The 12790-nt window shown below is 39.2% G+C and overlaps 1 pseudogene; it reads right to left on the bottom strand.

Annotated features, from left to right (window-relative positions):
- Window positions 1–9956: 9956 nt before the first annotated feature.
- Window positions 9957–12252, bottom strand: LOC123854126 (RNA-binding protein EWS-like; annotated as a pseudogene).
- Between the last annotated feature and the right edge of the window lie 538 nt (window positions 12253–12790).

Genomic DNA, 12790 nt, shown 5'->3' with positions numbered 1-12790 from the left:
GCAGAAGGAAAATTCAATATCCAGGACTGACTAGGAAAAATGGTTCCTAGTAATGATGCAAATGTTGAAGAACAGTAGCATTTTTCTATGTGTATGGTTATGGAGAAAATTAGGAATTGAGCAACGCATAAATGAGATTTGCGATCAACACAAAGTCTTTTTGGGAAATCATGGAGCATCTGTTTTTAAGTACCACTAAGATTAACAAGATATATTCAGGTTGCAATCTAGCAACTTTCAAAATAGTATTAAAGGTTAACACTCAAGTTTTCTAAAGGAAAGCTACAAGAAAATTTTGGATTCATTGCTAAAGTAGGGCAATTGTTTAGGAATATAACTGGCAATTTCATGTGGTAATTTGTGACAATTACCACTACTTTTCAACTCTGAGAATTCTCAGCTGCAGTCTTTTTTAGCTTCTTTGCCAGGAACTGAGTGCCTGGACCTCAAAATCCATAAATGCAGATCTGTATCCAGCAGGCATGAAGTCCCCTCCCTTTGTAATTATGGCATTATTACTTTAATAGAGGAAACAAGAATTTAACAATGATTAGCCTCCAGAGGAAGGAGGATTTGTTAAAATTCTGAACACGGCATGCTTACTTTCCACCTTTAAAGCCCAAGACCTAGACTGACAGCTCTTGAAAACAACCTCCTTTATTGCCGTAGTTCCAGGCAAGGTGCTCAGGATCCTTAGCCATGCAGGACTTTAAGAACTGTCTTATGACTCATTTTTATTTCATCTAGGAAGAAAGCAACTTTTTGGCTACTTCTTTTTACATCCAATCCAAACAGCAATGCCGCTTCCATCTTTCAGGTCCCCAACTCCTTCCAGCTTTGTAACAGAAGGAAACTCTCAAGGATTAACATCTGAGAATTGGCCATGCATTAACCATACATGTATTCACTACTATTCTTTTTTAGCCTTACACTTCTTTCCATCAATTAAAACTCTGAAGGGTCAGATATTATTTGCCTTTTGCCTAAAAAATGGCTTTTAGTAGGTTATTTCCAATAGGCCCTTCCAATTTTAAGCTAATTAGCAAATAAAAAAGCATTTTCTCTCGTTGGTTAATTGCATACGGAGGATGTCAGCAAGGACCTTTCCTTAGAATAAGGGTAGAGGATCAGGATTTGGGCTTATCATGATTCAGTTGTACAGTGTTCCTAAGGCTGGCTCTGAACACCACCATTCTTCAGACATCTAGAGATACAAATGTGCTATTATAGTGGCCGAGTGCTTAGACCCTACTCTTCCTTTTTTGATTATTTTTCTTGATTAATAAAATAATACTACATATATAGTTTGTTTTTAATATTTGTTACTCATGTACCATGGTTGATTGATAACCAAAAACAAAGTGATACTCTGTCCTTTTCTATAATATTTCGCATTTAGAGTTAAACTAAATCTTTTTTTTTAAAGATTTATTTATTTATTTATTCATGAGAGACAGAGAGAGACAGAGAGAGAGAGAGAGAAGCAGGCTCCCAAGGAGCAGGGAGCCCAATGCGGGACTCGATCCCAGTGGGATCATGACCTGAGCCAAAGGCAGACGCTCAACCATCTGAGCCACCCAAGCGCCCGAGTTAAACTAAATCTTATATGAAGGTAATTATTTGATACATTTGCCAGGTTTAAAGTATTAAATTTTAACCCAAGTGCTTTAGAAAGTGAATGTTGCTTAATCTTTCACAGGAAGACTCATGTCATTTGTCTTTTATTTATTTATTTTTTGCTTTTTTTTTTTAAGATTTTTTTTTTTTAAAGATTTTATTTATTTATTTGACAGAGACAGTGAGAGCAGGAACACAAGCAGGGGGAGTGGGAGAGGGAGAAGCAGGCTTCCCGCCGAGCAGGCAGCCCGATGTGGGACTCGATCCCAGGACCCTGGGATCATGACCTGAGCCGAAGGCAGCCGCTTAAAGACTGAGCCACCCAGGCGCCCTCATTTGTCTTTTATATGCCCCCCGCCATTTTACTGCAACAGACTGCTGAGAGAGGTGAACTGAGAATATAATGTTAGTATACTATAAACATATTCAATAAATGACTTAGAGTAATTTTTTGTTGAAAAACAAAGTGCTAGCAAATCTTATTTCTACGAAGGTGACTGTTACTTTTGTTCATAATGGAAGAATTCAAACACACTGAAAAACAGTCAATAAGTGATCTCTCAATTCAACAGATAGTTATTGAGCACCTACTTCGTGTGAGGCTGTTCAAGGTAACTGAACAAGGCTATGAGCAAGATGGACAAAAACCCCTGACCTCATGAAACTTACATTCTCATGGGGGGAAGCATACTAGACAAAAATATATAAATACATTATTTATAAAATGTCAGGTTAAAAGTGATAGTGAAGAAAATAAAGAGCGGGGTAAGTATATAGAATATGAAGAATCATACAGGATGATCACAGAATGCATCTTTGAGGAGACGACATTTAAGTGGAAGCTGAATGAAATGAGTCGAACTAAAAATATCTTTGGAGAAGACTTCTAGGCAGAAAAAAACTGAGAAGAGAGATCTTAAGGCAAAAGTACTTGTGATTTATTTGGCAAAAAGCTGTGAAGCTATTTGGAGAAGTAGCTAGAGTCCAGGTCATGTGAAGCCCAATAAACTATAGCAAGGAATTAAGATATTGTTGTATGAGTCATAGTACACCAATAGAGATTTCTGCATGGGATTGACTTATTTTTATTATTCTGCATATTGTGTGAAGAATGGGTGTAGGGAGAAGCAGTTTGTTTTAGTTACATTAAATCTGCAATGCAGATGGTTGCTCACTGCATCACGTGAATCAGTTCTGAAGAGATGTCAGGACCAGAGGATACACCTGGGAGTCGTAAATATTGTATTTAAAGCCATGACAGTAGATAGGTCACCCAAGGATTATTACACATGAGAAGAGTAGGCATCCTTATGCCCTGGGGTTCCCCAACATAGTTGCCAGAAAGAGAGTCACCTCCAAGTTTACAGGGAACATAAAACTTTCAAAGTCAAGTGTTTCAAGAAGCAGCAAGTGCTCAATTGTGTCAAATGCTAATGAGAGGTCAAGCAAAATGACTGCCAAGTAATCACTGGATTTGCAACCTAGAATTTATTTTTTACAAGATTGTTTTTAATGAATAGGGAATAAAGCCTAATAGAACTGAGATACTTCTCAATTTTTTTTCACAAATTTAACATTCTTCCTTGTTTCAAATTTGTTTTAAAATAAGTAAAATTTTACACCAATACAGTTTGAAACCTTTCTCTCCCTTTTCTCTGCCTTCTTCCCTAAAGAATAATGACTCTCCTGCCTTGTTTATATTCATCCTATGATTCTGTTTGTAATGATAAAATATTTTTGTGCTTTTAACAATTATACCGTGATTATCAAATTACCTATCCTTTTGTGATATTTTTTAAAGTTTTTTTTTTTTTTTTAAAGATTTCATTTATTTATCTGACAGAGAGAGACACAGCAAGAGAGGGAACACAGCAGGGGGAGTGGGAGAGGGAGAAGCAGGCTTCCCGCTGAGCAGGGAGCCCAATGTGGGGCTCGATCCCAGGACCCCAGGATCATGACCCCAGCCGAAGGCAGACGGCTAACGACTGAGCCACCCAGGAGCCCCAAAGCTTATTTTTAAAATGTGTATATTTTCCATTTTACTACATATACACACATATATATTAGTAAATTCAATTACTGTAATGTACCCATTATGTACTCTATTTACGTATTTCCCAATTGACAGATGTTTGCACCTCTGATTTTTTGCTATTAAAATTGATGTAATAAACATCCTTGTATATGTCTTGTGTATGTCCTTGTGTACATGTGAAAGAGCTGTTAGTATATACACCTAGAAGGGTAATTGCTGATATTCACGTCTTCAATTTTATCTCACATCATCAATATTCTCCCCCGAGAAAAAAGGTCAGAGTGTTTTCATATGTTAAATTACTCATTTTGTCTTTGATGTCTCTTAATTACCTTCCTTTTTCTCTACATATATATATATATATATATCTTCTACTTTTCTATTATCTTTAGCTGTGTCTAGTTTGTCGCTCTTTTAATCTATCAAGTGTTTAATTTCAATATTTACATTTCAAATTTAAAAAGTTCTCTTTGGTCATTTTTAGAAATCTGTTTATTTGTCCTACCTTATAGTATCTTTTAAGAAATTATGTTTTCAGTCCCTTTATTTCTTTAATCATGTGAAATACATTCATTTCAAAGCCTTTTTCAGATTTTCCTACTATTTCCACTTCTAGGAGTGCTAATTTTTTGCCTTCTTGCATCTGTTCATCCTTCCTTGGTATGTTTTTCTTTCTTGTGTGATATATAGTATTGTACTGTGAATTCATCCACATAAGAGATGTCTATTCTGTGGGAATCTCCTGTGAACTGTGTGATAGGTCTGGGACTCAATTTCCACTTCTTTTTTAAAATTTTTTTAAATTTATCTTTTATTTATTTATTTTTTATTTAAAGATTTTATTTATTTATTTATTTGAGAGAAAGAGAATGAGAGAGCACATGGGGGGGGGGGGGTCAGAGGGAGAAGCAGGCTCCCTGCCGAGCAGGGAGCCCGATGCGGGACTCGATCCTGGGACTCCAGGATCATGACCTGAGCCGAAGGCAGTTGCTTAACCAACTGAGCCACCCAGGCGCCCACCCCCACTTCTTTTAAAATGTATTTTATCGGCATTTCCATGTGCCTATACTACAACAGTTCAGTCTCCTTTGTTGCTACAAGTAGGATACTTCATTGCTTTTGAATTTTCCATTTAATTAAGTCCTAGCTATCACTCATTACATTCTCAACCCCACTTTTTATGTCACTCTCTATTACTAAATTCACCATTTGCTTTTATAGCATTATCAGCTTTTTTTGGTAGGCCTGCTGTGCTCTTTCCTGGGACAAGTTGAAAAACAGTCCCTTGAGAATTATATTCCCTGGGTGTGTCTGCAAAGTATGTGGGTTGTAGAGTTTCTTAGTTGATGGCATTTAAAAAAAAATTTTTTTTAAGACTTTATTTATTTATTTGACAGAGACATAGTGAGAGAGGGAACACAAGCAGGGGGAGTGGGAGAGGGAGATGCAGGCTTCCCACCGAGCAGGGAGCCCGATGCGGGGCTCGATCCCAGGACCCTGGGATCATGACCTGAGCTGAGGGCAGACGCTTAATGACTGAGCCATCCAGGCGTCCCAGTTGATGGCATTTTAGACCTGTATCTGAAACACGTGGCAAGATAATTTGTTGAAATTGTAGCTGAGTTTTTGGAAAAGAGTGAAATTTAGTACTTAAACCTCTGGGTAAGCAACAAAACTGTTCTAAAAATACATACTAAGTATCCGTTGACTTTTAAAACATAGTATTGAGTTTATTCTCTTTCCCTGGCAGGTCATGGAGGTTAGCAATGAGTTATGTCATCTGGATTGTGGGGGTGCTGTATATTACCAGGAATTGACCAGGAATTATCATTGTCCACAGAAATGACAAAATATTTATTTTCACCAGTCAGGCTTCTCTCTTTGTCCATTCCATTGTTAAAAGATGTTTTACTTACAGCGTAACTACAGCATTAGACTTGAGACGTTTACTAAATGGAACAAAAAACATTATTTTCTTGCTTTCATTAATAACAGCAACAACAAAACTCCCCAAGAATCACATATGTAGTAGAAAACAGCAACACTGGGCTGCTGCTTTGAAGATACCAGTTTACCACCAATCATTTGCTGAACACAATCAACTGGCTTGAAAACTCAGATCTCCACTCTCCTGAAGATGCTTTCTGCATACTTCAGTTTGTCAACTTAGTCTACGTGAGAAAAAATCTTTTAAGTTTTTTGTTCAATAACTAACTTCCTGGTACACATTCTGTGGCACCTTAGCTTTGAATTTTGCACTTTAAAATAAATGTTCTCTCAATGCCAAATAATACTTCTAAATTCTATATTCTTTGCTACTCAAATTCAAGCAAATCTTTAAAAAATACACTAGAATTCATATGGTTCCCTAAGGGCTCTTTCAAAGACAGTGAAAAGATTGATATGACACCCTTGCACGATGTCCAAAAGTTACCAAGAGCCAGGACTTAATGGCTTCATAAGCAGTCAGTACGAGTAATGCTGTTGGTGAAGAAATTTTACTGCAATAATTAATTGGGCAAACAGAGCAATTCCTCTTCAAAATGGCACCACTCTCATTCTTTAAAGAAAGATACAGTGACAAGAAAGATACAGTGAGAGTCACATGCACAGATAATTTGCCAAACCAAAACCTAATGTATAGAAAGGAATATACCATTAATTGTCAAATGAGGTACACAGTAATCTCCTTGTGACTTTTTCCAGTGGCAATTACAAAAATTATGTCCAGTACTATCTATGAGAAAATGTCTCTTGGGACATGCTACAATAATGCCCCATTGTAACTCACCTAAAGTCTATATTCAATTTTTATCAGGTTTTAGGTATAATAACATTACATTTGCATATTGATTTATGCTGTATGAAATGTTTTCTTATCTATTATCTCCTAGGGTCCATGTATAATTGTATGTTGCACACAACCAAGAGTTCAAAATAAATTTGGGGAACAATAAAACTGACACTAATACTTGTTAATTTTATCCATACCTGGAATTATGGACCAGAGTGTGTTAGTGACATACACTGGAGGGAATGAAATGCACCTGGGGGAATAAAACTCACAAGCTTCATGACGACTAGAGGATAGGTTAGTCATAAATAGAAGAGGTCCTGTAGGAAAAACTGGCCAGGGTGAAATTGTAAAGGAGGTATCTCAGTCTATTCAAGCTACTATAACAAGATTACCATATACTGAGTTGCTTAGACAACAAAAATGTATTCCTCAGGGTCCTGGAGCATGGGAAGTCCAAGAACAAGGCATCAGCAGATGCAGTGTCTGGTGAGAGCTAGCTTTCAGGTTGAAGACAGCTGTCTTCTCTCTGTGTCCTCCAATGGTGGAAAGGATAAGGGAATTCTCCAAGTCTCTTCTCATTCAATGAATGCTCTGATAAAGAGCCCTACCTCTCATTACCATCAATATTGGGGGTTAGAATTTCAACATATAAATTTCAGGGGGACACAAGCATTCAGTCCATAACAGGAGGAAAAGATTTTTTTTATAAAGGGGGCAAAGGTTATTTCTTGCAATTTTACCCTCTTTTATCCTTCAGGGGTACAAGCACTGGAATCTTTGTCCATCTTCTCTAATAGGTCTCTAAAATTTCTAAAAAATACTTTGATAATCAGAATAATACCTATCCCCCAAGATGTCCATGCCCTCATCCCCTGAGCCTGTGAATATATTGCCTTACACAGCAAAAGAAACTTGAGATATGATTAAGGTTATGAATCTTCAGCTGGGGAGATTAGCCTGATTACCCAGGAGTCCTACTGGAATCATAGGAGTCCTTAAAAGCTCAGAACTCTTCCCAGCTGTGCACAGAAAGATGTAACAGAAGAATCAGAGCAATGCAGTATTGCTCCTCCCAGAGGCACCAGAAAGCATTCCTGCCCAGGGAGACCCATGTCAGACTTCCAACCTAGAGATTATATGATAGTAAATTTGTATTGTTTTAAACTGCTAAGTCTGTGGTACTTTGTTACAGGATCTAAAGAAAACTTACACAAATACTAAGGGCAAAATAGCAAAAACTCCTATCAATAAACATGTGAATTAACTCCATTCTGTTGTTCATAAATTATGATTCACACTGTTCAGAGGGGAAAAAATTGACCACACACAAAAAAATAAGCTTCTTTTATGACATTTATCAACACTTCAGAGTTTTGGCATATAGATGAAAAAAACACTGCTGGGACACTGTTAACACAGCTTAATAAGAGGCTATTTAAGTTAAACAACTTATTGTAAGGAAGCAATTTTTCTCATCTCTTAAATGGGAGAAAACTAACTAAAGGCTTTTTAAAATAGAGTCCTATTTCTCTTCTATTTCTGAACTCTGACAGATAGGAGAGGAGCTAAAAACAGGTACTGGAATTTTAAATCTATTATTTGATTTCTTTATTCACTTATTCATTTGTTCAATCATTCATTAAACATTTGTTGACTCCTCTCTCTTTGCCAAGCACTGTGCAAGAAGTGGAGGCATAAATAAAATATGTTACAATACCTTCTCTCATGGAGCTCTTAATTTCATTGAGAGATTTCCTGGGATGAGGAATGATAGGCTGAAATGCCCAATTCGGGTCTTTGTTAAAGCTCAGTTTGGAGCAAAGCAGTTCATACCAGTTGAAGAATAACAGGGTTGGTTGGAATAATTGAAGTTACTTTTAGCTCTGCAAGGGAAGATATCTGCTCTGAAGAGGAAGTGAGAACAACATACTGAAATTATGGAGAAAATCTTGGATATTCAAATTTAAGTAAGATAAGCTCAAATTTTTTCTCTTAGGCAGAATTTACATGAGCACTTTAGTTAGCAGTTGAATTTAGGGAGGAAATAAGGCTAACTGATAACCAGTTTAATACATATATTTCTTTAAATCTTACTTTACATTACATTTACTTGTTTATATTTTACAAATATATTGTGTATTCAAATGTGTATTTTGTTATTATAACGAAGAATTGCATTCTTTTAAAATAAGAATCATGAAGATCTTATATTTCAAGTTCCCACTTCTGAAAAGTCTCTTCATAGAGTCATATATCTATCAAAAGTTTACCAGAGTTGCAGATACAGAATCAGTGAAAGATAGGGTCAACCTTCAAGGATTTATGTGAACCAGTAATGGGAAATAGTCAAAGCAACAGCATAAAGAAGAAGCACGTCTATATTTTAAAACAAGAAAAGACTAATATTAATGAATCCTTTAATGGGGATTTACAAAACAACAATTTTTTCACACTTTTGAGCCATAGGAAATAATATTTATTTCCTTAGAATGCAAAATAATATGGTTTTGTAGAGTAATAAAACAGATGGGGGAGAGGAATATAAGAAATATGCCCACATATAAGGAATAAATAATCCTGAGCAGATGAACAATCAAAATTGTTTCAAAAAATTACCATTCTTCTCTTCAAAAAAAAAAATTTTTTTTGCTACTCATTTCTACACCTACATTTTTACTTCTTTTTTTAAAATGGACTAAGGAAAGTTATTGAATTCTAGGAAGGAAGTCAGGCCTCTCTTTCCATGTTTATTTTTTCCTCTTCTTGCCTTTTGCCAAGTTGGGGAAATTTTAACTTTATTTTTCTTATTAATTTGATAGTATTATTAAGAGTCTCTGTTATATAAGCCCTCCCTGGGGCTCCCTGCTCAGCTAGAGTCTGCTTCTCCTTCCCCTTCTGCACCCTCCCTCTGCTTGTGCTCACTCTCTCTCAAATAAATAAATAAAATCTTAAAAAAAAAAGTTTCTGGGGGCGCCTGGGTGGCTCAGTCGTTAAGCGTCTGCCTTCAGCTCAGGTCATGATTTCAGGGTCCTGGGATCAAGCCCCACATCGGGTTCCCTGCTCAGCGGGAAGCCTGCTTCTCCCTCTCCCACTGCCCCTGCTTGTGTTCCCTCCCTCTCTCTCTCTCTCTCTCTCTCTCTCTCTCTCGCTGTGTCTCTGTCAAATAAATAAATAAATAAATAAATAAATAAATAAATAAATAAATAAAATCTTAAAAAAAAAGTTTCTGCTTATTTTCCCATCACTGGCATCCAAACATTTTTAAAACTTTTGTATTTTACAAATAACCTGTAATGATATAAATATGAGGATCAGTAATGCCCTCAAGATACGGTCTGTGTTATTGCTCCTATGCATGTGCCTCATTCCTTCACAATGAAAGCTTCTGTTTCCCATTTTCCTCATCCTTATTCAAATCTCAGCTTTCCAGAGACATTAAGAAAGTTTCTTTTTCCGACTGTTTATAAACATTTGGAATTTTATTTAAAACAAAAAACCCCACATCACAACCATGAACATTGTTACAGTTAGAGGCCCTCTTCGTTCTCCACAATGATAATGAGCATGCTCACAAGGGGTTCCCATTGTTCAGTCTTAGTTAAATAACCATCTTTAAAAGAAGGGGAAAAAAACTCGGCACACTACCATTTAACTTGTTTTAATGTTTCTTCACAAATGGTGAAAAATACTAAAGTACAGACAAAGAATAATCTTAATGTTGTGGCCAACATTATAAATATGGAATTATAAATTTAAAACATTTTCTGGTTTAAAATATAAATCTGGTAGTCAATGCAGCTCTGCGGGGTCTCTGCGTCTGGTAGGGCGGTCTCTGCGTTGCTGACGGTGCTCACCTGTATCCATTTTTCCAGGTCCTCCGCGCCCGCCTCTTCTTCCTCCCATCTGTTCCATCAAAGGTCCAGGGGGCCCACCAGGGCCGCCCCGTCTTCCTCCACCAAAGCCACCTCGGTCCTTGCCCCGGCCTCTGTCTCCACCACGGCCACCTCTGAACGTTCCACCGGGACCACCGCGGTCCATGAGGCCGCCTCTTCTGCCCCGCATGCCACCAGGGCCGCCTCTGCCATGGTCACCACCCGGGGGTGGAAAGGATGGTGGAAGGAAGCCTTCAGGCTTCGGGGCCTTACACTGGTTGCATTCTGTTCTCCAGGCGAAGTTCTGGTTTCCACACCCTGGATTGGGCACTGCCAGTCTCCAGCTCGGTGCTGGACATTTCCTCCTCCGGATGGGTTCCCTCGGAAACCCCGGGGCCCTCTTGGGGGAAAGCCACCTCTGTCTCCTCCACGGCGTCCCATGCGACCATGGGGCCCCCAGGACCTCCTGGGCCCCCTGGACCTCCACGAAGTGGCGGTGGCATCCCTTTGCACTCACGGAGAGGCATACCACCCCACATGCTGTTCATAGGAGGCTTCTTCCGAGCAAGAGAAACCTTAAGTTTGCTCCCTTGAAAATCTTTCCCATCAAACCACTCCATGGCAGCCTTGGCAGTTGGTGGGTCTTCATAGGACACTGTAGCATCACCTTTGGGCTTTCCTGTTTCCTTGTCCAAGTAGATAAAGATCATGGGTTGTCTGGTTCTCTTGTTCATCTTAACAACTCCACACTGCTTAAAGAAGTCTGCCAGGTCACCTAGAGTCACATTGTCATTTAAGCCTTGCACATAAATTGCACTGTTGTCAGAGTCTTCATCTGGATCTACAGGTGGGCCTAGATCAAGATCTGGTCCTTGTCCATGGGTCCACCAGGCTTACTGAAGCTACCTCACTCTCCAGCGCTGCCCATTCCACCCCGCCCTCCTCCCCGCCCACCTCTGCTCATGCCTCCACGATCAAATCCCCCTCTTCCCCTGCCCCGGTTGTCAGGGCCACTCATGCTCCAGTTCTCTTCTGGTCCAGAAAATCCTCCAGACTCCTGCCCATAAACACCCATGCTACTGGGGTGGTCCTGTTGGAATGAACTCTGTTGCTGGTAGCTGCTGCTCTGTTGGCTATATTGACTTGGAGCCTGGCTGTAGGATACAGTTTGTGGGGGATAACTAGTGGGCGGCTGCTGCCCATAGCTGCTTTGTTGACCATAGCTACTCTGCTGTCCATAGCTGCTCGGCTGCCCACAGGTGTTCTGCTGAGAGTAACTGCTCTGATCATAACTAGTCGGCTGTGTAGAGGAGTAGCTGGTAGGAGGATAAGATGGGGGTGCTGTGACTGGCTGCATGGGGTAGCTCCCAGGTACCTGGGGATAACTGTAGTTACTCTGTCCATATCCTAGGCTGGGCTGGTTGTGACGTCCTGTGCTAGATTGAGGTTGACTAGTCTCAGCGGGTTTGTTACCATCCTGTGGTCTTGTAGGTGTGGTGGCTGCCGGCTGCTGCCCATAGGCTGGGTAAGCAGGCTGAGTGCCGTAAGCAGACTGAGCTGCATAGGAGACGTGGGTGGTAGTGACCATAGCAGTGGTGGTATCGTAAGCACCAGTGCCGTCCCCCTGGACAGGCTGACTGTATGCCTGGGGGGCAGCTGGAGCAGTATAACCAGCGGGAGGCTGTCCATAAGAAGTTGCATAGGTGGTCTGCCCATAGGTCACAGTGGTCTGAGCCTGCTATAGCTGACATCAGTGGGCTGTCCATAGGTTCCATAACTTTGCTGCCCTTATGCCTGGGTGGTCTGTGCGTATCCTTGAGTGGGTTGGGCAGTGTATGCACTGTAGCCCTGCTGGGCTGCTGCTTGGCTGTAGGTACTGTAATCCGTGGACGCCATTTTCTCTGAAAGTTTTGGTTCTATACTATTATTATATTATTCCTTTTACCTATTTTCCAATTTCACAAATACTTAACACATGTATTAAATAATCCTATTAACTTTATAATCCGTTCAGAAATAAATTGCAAAAAAAATTTTAACACTCTTTCACGTATCTTGTATCTGTCTTCCTACTGTGAGATCTGTGTTTAATTTTTCACTGTTAGAATGCTTTCTGGAACATTTTCTCAGATAAATAATTTGGCTGGTAGACCTGCTAAATCCTTTTATGCCCAAAATGTTCCTCTTTCATTTGACAGATAAATTATATCTCAGCTGGATATAGTTTTCTTAAAACACAATCCTTAGGTCTCAGTAATCTATAGCTAATTACCCAATATCTTCGCATTCCTGTGTCAGATGCAAATTTTATAGCTTAAATGGGCTTTTTAAAAAGTGTTTCTGTTGGGATCCTTGTAAAATTTTCTTCTTATCCTTGAAATTTAGAAATTTAGCCACAGTATATCTAAGAGCATGTCTCCTCATTCTTTCTTCCTTGTCCTTTCCCTCTTTTTCTTTTCTCCCCTGAAA

Source organism: Mirounga angustirostris, unplaced genomic scaffold (assembly GCF_029215605.1).
Source record: "Mirounga angustirostris isolate CCGP_5_RB_7025 unplaced genomic scaffold, mMirAng1.0.hap1 SCAF_7, whole genome shotgun sequence".
Taxonomy (NCBI): Eukaryota; Metazoa; Chordata; class Mammalia; order Carnivora; family Phocidae; genus Mirounga; species Mirounga angustirostris.
Note: the sequence above shows the minus strand (reverse complement) of the source record. Positions and strands in the feature narration are given on the sequence as shown.